The sequence below is a fragment of the Coptis chinensis genome, chromosome 3, assembly GCF_015680905.1.
Source record: "Coptis chinensis isolate HL-2020 chromosome 3, ASM1568090v1, whole genome shotgun sequence".
Taxonomy (NCBI): Eukaryota; Viridiplantae; Streptophyta; class Magnoliopsida; order Ranunculales; family Ranunculaceae; genus Coptis; species Coptis chinensis.
This window is the reverse complement of record NC_141458.1, coordinates 99,637,592-99,647,501: the sequence shown is the minus strand read 5'-3', so window position 1 is coordinate 99,647,501 and position 9,910 is coordinate 99,637,592. Positions and strand designations below refer to the sequence as shown.

Genomic DNA, 9,910 nt, shown 5'->3' with positions numbered 1-9,910 from the left:
TGGAGATGGCATTTAGCTCACCTACATTGATATTGTCATGACTAGGATTATCGGTTACTTCAAAGGCTATGTTTGGCATTTTAGGATTAGGTATGGCTTGTCCTAGAAACGCACCTTTTGGTTGGGTTTTCTCTTGTGCTAACTGCTGGATGGAAAGATTAATGGCTTGTAACATCTGTTGGCTAGATTGATTAATGGATTGTAACATCTGCTGGTTAACCTGTATGAAGGCGTCGAGACGATCTGGTTGTGAAGGTGTAGTGGGCATAGGTGGTGTGACTGGAACTACCTCACGTTGATTATTAATGGGTGGCTTGATATAGTTATTAGTAACCGAAATGATACCTTTATTGGGCATTATAATTATTATAATTTCCTTGTCCGTGTCCTTGTCTCGGTGGAGCTTGGTTGTAATTAGGCGCTGGCCTAACATTTTCATTATTAAACCCTGGAGGTGTAACTTGATAATTATTTTTCCAACCGAAGTTGGGATGTTGTCTCCAAGGCGTGTTAGGTTCACTATTAATGGAACAAACATTGTCCGGTTGAGCGGATGGTTGTTCATAGACTAGAGGACAATAAGAGTCGGGATGCTCAAGGCTATAACAGAAATTACATGGAAGAGTGTTGACATTCATGACAGGATTAGGCTATTGTTGGACAGAAATCTACCTTTTCAGCTCAGGATCAGATTTAACCTCAAACGTACTGGCAGCCTTAACGGTGGAAGAAGAATTACTGGAGTGTGGGATGTCATTACCCCCGATTATTTTGATGTTTAGATTGATCTTCCAAAAACCTATAAGCCTCAAAGGCACCATTACTAAGGAAACTACCCCCAGTCATTATGTCAAGAACCTCCTTATAGTGATGTAAAAGCCTTTTTAAAAAGGCACGAACAAGCGTGTCTTTCGCAGGGCTATGATGTGGACACTCAATAAGAAGATCAGTGAACCAATTCCATGCCTCTTAAAAGGATTCATGAGGATTCTGGCAAAAGAAATGAATCTTTTGAAGCATTTCATCTGTCTTTAGAGGTGGGTAAAACTGTTCCATGAATAATTGGACAAGTTTGGCCCATGAGTCTACATAATTAGGCACTTGGGCAGTTAACCAAGATGCCGCCTTATCGGTGAGGGTGAAAGGAAACACCCTCAATTTAATTTGCTCTGAACCAACAGTAGGATGATGAAATGTGGTAAGAACTTGTTCAATCTTACGTATATGTTGATAAGGTTTCTAGTGGTCTAAACCATGAAAAACGGGTAACAAATTAAATATATTCGGGGGGATTCGAAAATCCCCCACTGGGTCTGCAAGAACGATGCAAGATTTAGGGCTATCATTAAGGGCTTTATAAAAATCAGAGAGAGGAGTCTCTGTTTTGTCAGCCATTTGTGCAGGTGTAGTGTGTGGTATTTTAGATAGGCATGTGCGTTGACGTTTACGATAAATAACCGAAGATAGTTTACTAGTACCAGACCTTAATCTCATACAAGGCTAAGGCCAATAAGAAACAAACCACGAACAAATAGTCAAACAGTCAAACAACCCTGATATGCTAGAAAAAATCCTCTAACAGGAGAGGCAAGGAGTGGAAGAAGGAGTACCTGAATGCCTTCTTGCTACGTATTTGAATAGCGTCTTGTATATGCCATCGCAGTATAATAACTTGAACGAAGTGAGTTGGAAACGAACCTGTGAAAATCGAGCTAATTCAATAACTTAAGTTTAAACTAATAGCTAAGTTTAAGTTCTAACTATCTATTTCTAATTAATTATATCTATCTAAGTCTAAGTATATGAGAGTGATGCCTTAGTCCTCTTAATATAAGAGAGGCCAAGTCTACATTTTCGTGAATGGGCTTTGGGGCCATGTTTTGGGCCCTTAAATCAATCCCAAAACCTAATTACATAAGTCCAAAAAGGGTTTCTCTGCTGGAAATTACTGTAATAGCCTTTTCATCTATTTTTGCTCTTCTGATTGGGTCAAGGCTTGGACCCTTAGAAATCGCTTTCCGAGTCGATCGTTTTGACATATAATAGGCCCAATTCCGAGGTTTAAGTCCAAAGATACAGCCTGCGGAAGTTCTATTGTCTTTTCTACTCTATTTCTGCCCGCGTTGAATTTGACTTTTCAACTTTCACCGGGCTTTAAAAATGTTTTTTCTCCTTGAATCTTGGCCTTTAATCATAGAACTTCTTAGCATCCAACCTTTGCTCCTTTATCTCGCAAAAGTGACATATTTCTTCACATATTTGACTTCAATGCCTAAAATACATAAACGCACGTAAACAGTACTAACTCATATTTATTATACACATAATTGGTCTAAATGTAATGATATTAAGGTGTTAAAACTACAATTTTAGGCTCTTATCAATGCCCACAAAATAATGGAGCTAGTTAACTAATAGCTAGACTCTAGTAGGAGTAGGAGATAAGAATTTAGTTAATTGTTTTTATTTACTTTTAATTCATTGTTTTCCATTTTCATTACTTTAAAACTTGAAGCTTTGTTGAATCTAGTTGGTTTTTTTCCATTCAAAGTGTTTGATTTTGCTTTTCATACCAAAATTTCTTCAAAACATCTTCTTAATCATTCATTTACCTAACCAAAGTTAGTTATACTCATTTAAATCAATCAAATGAGTATAACTTGCTAACTAAGTTACCTTTCTCTTATCTAATCTTCATGTTTCTCAAGCTAAAACAACTCTTAATTTCATGTTTTAATCATCAAAATAGTAATAACTAGTTCTCAACATCATCATACATCAAAAACTATACCAAAAATAATACATAAATCAAAGAAAAGTTGGGGTTTTCTCCATCACCATTCTTCTCACATTAGATCTAAGATGAACAACTTCAAAACCCCAAACCCCACTATTCTACTATGTTAAATGGCACCGCCATCATGGATCTACTAACATGAGAAGAAGAATGAATCAAAAGGAGAGTATCTCTCTCTTTACTTAAAATTTCTCAACTTATTTTTCTTATTTTCAAGTTTTCTTTTCTATTGGATCTTATTGATCCATTTTGTTTATGATTTCAGGTCTCACTCTGGGTTGAAAACAACTTTGTGAAACAACTGGAGGAAGCCGGTCAAAAATTGCTTTGGAGCCCGCGCCCGACTCGCCCCCCCCCCCCGGTTCGACCTGCGACCCGCCCCACCACCTTGCTGCACCAGGACAAACCCTTGGCTCATATTGAAGGCTTTTTTCAGTATATCTATCTGCTTAACTCGCATTTGTTAAAATGTTAATGGTTTGAAACTAGTTAGATTTCCAATATTTAGTGTTCTTCAAATTCAAAAAATATAAAAATAATAATAATAGAAATAAAGAAAATAAAATAAAAACATCTTAGATTATTGTCATTATTAGATAAAGTTTAAGTTTTTTAGGAAATATCATATTTTGCTTTTATCATTATTAATTATGGATAATTAAAAAAAAATTAGGATAATATCAACTTGCTTAAAGATAAGGTTTGGGATAATATCAAACTTAGGCTTAAAATATGAAGTATTTGTCTTTTGGTTTAAGTTTTTAAACTTACCAAGTGTTGGATATTTGATTAACTTGGGACATTTGAATGCGCGAGGCGAGTCGTGTAACAATACGCTCGCACATTGCAAATCAACTTGGAAATTAAAATTTCAATCTTTGACATTTCTTGTTATATTTTCATAATCACATAATTAATAGTTAAATCACGTTTAGTTAAGTAGTTTAACTTAATTAACTTTTTGCTTTACATTTATGTTAATTGAGCCCACGAAGGCAAATTTGTAAACCTATTGGCTTTGCCACCTTTCCAACCCAAAATTTGGGTTTAGTTTAGAAATTATGTAACCGAAATAACATAAAGCTCAAAAGGTGGGTTTGATGTATCGATACACCCAACACTCGGTCAGCCCACCATGTCACCTCCATCCCCAAGTACGTGTACGCACACTTGGGAGGTAATTTCTTCACCTCCTCGCAACTCCCAGTCAGAGTATACTTGGTTGCTTATAAAAGCATGAATTCAGTATTGTATTTACTTTACGCACTTAAGGCTAAACCCGAGCCATAACATAACAACAAGTGGGACAAATCCCCACTTTAGTTAACGGACGTTGCATGATTCAAATGCTACATTGACTAAACTAAATTTAAAATCAACCAAGCAGAGCCAATCTAGTCACGTCCACAGGACAAACACTTAGCACGAAGATTGAGAGTGAAAAACTACCAGATTCCAGTGGACCAACTACCTTACTCACTCCCATCCCTCATTTCATTGCGAGTGAAATTCTTGGTAGCACCTCACGTGGTGAAGTAGTGATCTTCTCTTTTGAAGTGTGTAGAGCCTCAAAACCTATTTTTGCACCCCAAACCATTCATTTCAAACAGGGCATAGTATCAAATCTATAGACAAAACAAATTTTCCAAATTTTAATTTATAGCGCACAAACATGTTTCGATTTATTGAGCATCCAACTCATTAATTGTGCATATAGTTAGATTTTACTAGTCTTGCAAACGTGCATGAGACTACGCTCAAGAAATCAAAAGCTTAGCGCAACTAAAACAAACTCATATAGGAAAGCACGTTGTTCTTGACAAACTCTTATCTCTAGTACCCCACTTTCTAAGATGGCGGACGAAGTTATACAAGCTGAAGAGCTTCTCTCTAACTTCTACATATTATTATAAAATGGCCCTCCATCTTGTATACGACTCACATAGCTCACAAGCGATTTCCGCATCCCACCAAACATGTTCAATCTCTTACCCGTCTTTCACGGTTTTGAACATGAGTTACCGTACGAACAACTACACCGGATACATTAGGTATGCAATACTTTCAATCATCCAGGCGTTTCTGATGATCAGGTTAAACTAAGAGTGTTTCCTTTCACTCTAGCTGGCAAAAGCCATGCATGGCTTCTTTTTCAGAAGCCCGATTCTTTTGATACATGGGAAAAGGTTGTGTTATCCTTCATGAAAAAGTACTTTCCACCAAAGAAAATTGAAGAGATAGTAAGCAAGATACAGTTCTTCAGACAGAGTCTGAGTGAGACATTCTCTGAAGCATAGGATAGATTCTCTGACCTGCTCCATTCATGTCCTCACCATAAACTAGAAAAATCAACTCTTGTCCAATGCTTTTTCAAAGGTCTTCTCTAAGAACATAAAGTCACACTAGACATCATGAGTAATGGAAACTTTTTGGATAAAGTTTGTGCTTTCAATGTACCAAATACACCATGGAGGCAACACCCAAATTTTACATGAAATACTAATCTATAAACCCAACCACCTCCAGGGTTCACAAATCATGTCAAGCCACAAAATACATTTAATCAGTTCAGACAAGGTACCTAAAACAATCAGAATAGAGCAATGGTTCCTTCCAATTTTAACCAGAACTACCAAAATCCATCAATCAATAACCAAAGAGACCTAGTTCCACTTATCCAACATACTAGTGTCTAATTAGACAAAACATCCGAGATGATGCTATCTATGATGCAACAACAATCTCAAATCTTCATATCCATAAAACAATATATAAACCTATTAACTCAAGAAAAAGCCCAAAAAGGTGTGTTCCCAAAACAAGCATTTCTCAATCCTAAACAAGCAAACACAGCCTTCGAAGCTACAATTGATCCCAAGTAAACACTATCATAAGTTACGGTCTACAGATGTAAAAGAAACTATCTATGGGGACTAAATCCTCTTTTCCATGATGTATTTCCAATCCACTCATTCTTTTACATTTACTTCAATGGAATACATCATATAAGGTAACTAGACCCTCTACTTGGAGTGTGTGGTTGTAAGTGCCAGAGCCTTCAGTCCACGTATACCTTGCATATTCCTTGTTATCACTTTTTACTCGTAGTTTGAGTAGTGATAAACGATAAAAATGATTAGTTTTTCCTACAACATAAAGCATTGAAACTTCAAAATGCAAGTAAAACTAAACTATTTTTTATGCTTGCTCGATTGCTTATCAAAAATATCTATACTCTCGAATCTATCGAAATAGAGTAGAGTAAAAGATTCGTTCCACTCCTAGTCCTTTAACATTCAAGTTTTCTACAATTGACGAGTCTGTTCAAAGTCTAATGAGAGTAATGGTGGGATTTTATACTACGATGTGAATTTAATACCACGATATGAATAACGAAATGACAGAATGCTAAGGTTCGAATCTAGAATAAGAATTAAAAGGAATTGAATCCACCTTAACTCGACTTAATCAACTAACAAAGATTCGTCGTGGTCCAAATTGCAATGCTTCACATATCAAAATGGTAATTCTAATCCCTAATTATACATGGCATCTCTACCAATTAATAACTAGCATGTCAGGTCGTCGACCCATTCTCATGGCGAATCAACGACCTTCTAGAGTGGAATAAACTCTCACGACGATTCTAAGAACTTTACTAATTTTAACTAAACAATGCTTCAAATCTAATTAATAACTAAGAATTAAATAACAACAAGAATTGAAATTAGATCTACAAATTTAAATGACAAAATCGAAATGATCAAGAACTATTATTTTATTTATGTAATCAATGAAGAACAATCATTCAAATAACTAATCTAAAAACAATGTATGAAACTAATTAATTAACTAATTGAAATTCAAAATCTAGATCTACAAGCTATTCTAATGGCTACTTTCTATTCTAAACTATCTTTTTATATTTTCTTAAGAGCTAAGTCTTGTTTTTATGTAAAGGAGGAGACCAGATCCACAATTTCGTGCATGGGCTGAGGAGCCATGTTCTGGGCCGAAAAATCGAGCCCAAAGCCCAATTTCTTCAGTCCACAGAGCCCGTTTCAGCTGGCTTTGACTTCAGTAGACTTTTCATCCACTTTTGCTCCTCTGATTGGGTCAAGGCTTCGTCCATTCGAAAGCTCTTTCCGAGCTGGTCGTTTTGTCGTAAGGTAGGCCTAATTTCGAGGCCTGAGTCCAAAGATATGGTCTTCAGAAGTTCTGCTGACTTGTGCATTGTTTCTGCCCATGTTGACTTTTCAGCTTTTGACCGGGCTTTACAAAGGCTTTGTCTCCTTGAATCTTGGCCTTTATCACAGAACTTCTTAGCAACCAACCCTTGCTCCTTTATCTCGCCAAAATGGCACATTTCTGCACATAATCGACTTTACTGCCTGAAATACATAAAAACATGTAATCAGCATTAACTCTTGTTTATTACTCGCATAATTGGTCTAAAAGTATGATTGTTAAAGGGTTAAAACTACAGTTCTGGGCTCTTATCAAACCACCCCCAAACAGCATTTTGCTTGTCCTCAAGCAAATATGAGAAATTAGAATAAGTGACCAAAAATGGAGTTCTAACTACTCTCGTTATGCTGAGTGCGATTACATTGACCATATGCAACAAGGCCTTAAACCACTAGGAATTTCCTAGTGGACAAGTTATAACCTCGTGAGAGTTTTCCAGTGAAGGTACTCACAAACTTCATTTATACTACAACGACTAAGAAATAAAACTATTGTTTCTTTATTCATGCTCCAAATTATCTATACATCTCACTAGCAATGAATACATAATAATCAAGTCGAAACCTAAGCTAATATATGCCTAATAATCAATCGTCTACAATAAATATATATACAATGAGTAATAATATGAAATGCACTAGCAGGTCCATTTCTGAAAACTCGAAAAACTCGGAATAATAATGTTGATCAAACACATCTGCCATTTATTATCACACTAACCTATTCCTAATTGAGCTATAGGTCTTTATTAGGTGTTGCGGGGATTAGGAGATGGTTTAAGAAGGAAGAAAACGGATATTCAAATAGGACAAGTCTAAGATAATAGAGTCTTCATTTTATGTAACTAGAGAAAACCTTGTTTCTTACTTTTGCTTCTACACTTTGTTTCCATCCTTAGCCATATTTTTCTTTTTCTGTGGCTTTTGACTCCTTCGATTCTATTTTTGGAGTTCTAACTCTTTATTTTCTTTTATTTGTTTCTTTTTCTCTTTTTTTTTTTTTTTTTTATTTGGATGGAAACTTTCTTTTCTTATTTGAAGCGACTGACAAATTCTTGATTTCAAAGGTCTTTCTCTTTTCTATTCTTCATCTCTATTCTCAGACTTATTAAAAGAATGGGTAGGCTGATTTTTTTTTTTTTTAATTTTTATTTGTTTTGTAACAAGTTAAAGGATTTGCGGGTTATGAAAGGCTAAAAAAGGCTCAGAGGGGCGACTAGCGGAAAATAATTTCATAAGGGTTGAATTTCTAGCTATATCGATCCAAAGAGGGCCTAAATTCTCGCTTAGGATATGGTATAGTGATCAAACAAGTGGACGTATGATTTCTCTATCCGGATTTTACTTCTCCCTTGTGTCATTTATCTAATGTTTCACTCATATAAGGCTTTAGGCTATATTCTCACAGGATTTGTAGAATAAGTACTCTAGCCTAGGTTTCAGAAACTTACTGCCAAACAATCATAGATACTCACGTAATATATTTATAGATAGATGCAAAGATTATTACCTACATGTTAACCTAAGCTTCTAAAAATTATCCTAATGCAAAAGCTACGTGAGACTTCTAGATTATTAAGAGCATAGAGAAAGAAAACAATGCCAATATTCCTAAGTGTATAGCATAAACTTTTTATTTTAATTTTTTGAATTTTTAACTAATAAATAAGTGCATATTATACATATCTATATCCTAACAGATGCCTTAATTACACGTGTTTCTATGCCCCCCCCCCCAAACAAGAAGCATGCTTTGTCTTCAAAGTATTTTAAATAAAGAGGGTAGGAAAATACCATTAAAACGCGTGAAATTCTGGAAAATCTGCAAAACAAGGTTATAACATACTAATATAGAAAATAAAAACTAACGCAACTCTATAGGAGTTCCACCCGTTATGAGGTAGTAAGAAATTAAATTGCTTGGGACATAAGCAGACCCTAACTGAAACTAAAAACTTACCTACACTCCCGCTTAATCTTCCTCTTCCTCATCATCCTCTGTAAAGAGATGAGGTTCCTTCGCGTCCTGCCATGCCATGATAACTTGCCAAGCCCGTCGCCGTGTGTCATCTACTTGTGCTAACCTGTCGAGTGTTACTATGTCTGATGGGGTGTAAGGACCAACCAAGTGAGGTTGCACCTGCCATCCCGGCCAAGTCATGACTCTAAAAGAGCGAACCACCCAATTGGTGGGTCTCATGACTTCGACATTTTTCCAATCCGTGAACTGGGTATAGAATTCAGGTAGGCAACTAAGCATGATGCGGCAAACTAACTAAAACAGGCATAAGAAGATACTTATGCCTCATGCTTTGGGCTCTCTTAAGACTAGCTACTAGAACTCGGGGGATGTCATATCGGCGACGTCCCTCAGCTAAAGCAAGGAAAACATCACCAGACTATTTGCAGAGGTAAACTGCCAATCCCCTAAAATATTCATCAAGATGAATAACATGGTGGTGCCTACATTTAGGGACAGGCTGCCAAGGGCTATGTTGTAACGCCCTTGGTCCATTATACAAAATACCCCTCCCCCATAATACTCATGGAAATATGTATAGTCATAGAGGTATGCATTATCGGTCATATATCCCCACGTGTGAATAGGATCAGGTATTGGTATTCCCGAAATTAACGCTATGACATACTTATTGAATTCAAGTGGCATGTCATCTACCGTGATGGAGAATTCTTGTTCTCCATCCTGGTTACAATAGAACTTAACATTATTGTAAAAAAATCAGTAAGCTTAGGTGAATACGAGTCGTCTTCACTTACCAGCAGATGCCTCCATCCGAATTGCATGATTCTTTAGCGGAACCAATGTCCATAAGTATTGCTCCCCAACAAGTGTTCAAAAGACTAC

At 36.3% G+C, this 9,910-nt stretch overlaps 1 non-coding gene across 1 annotated transcript; it reads left to right on the top strand.

Annotated features, from left to right (window-relative positions):
* Window positions 1–916: 916 nt before the first annotated feature.
* On the top strand, window positions 917–1,020 carry LOC147512101 (small nucleolar RNA R71). Its single transcript, XR_015219643.1, has one exon. It is a non-coding gene; the product is annotated as a small nucleolar RNA R71 (small nucleolar RNA).
* Window positions 1,021–9,910: the final 8,890 nt, after the last annotated feature.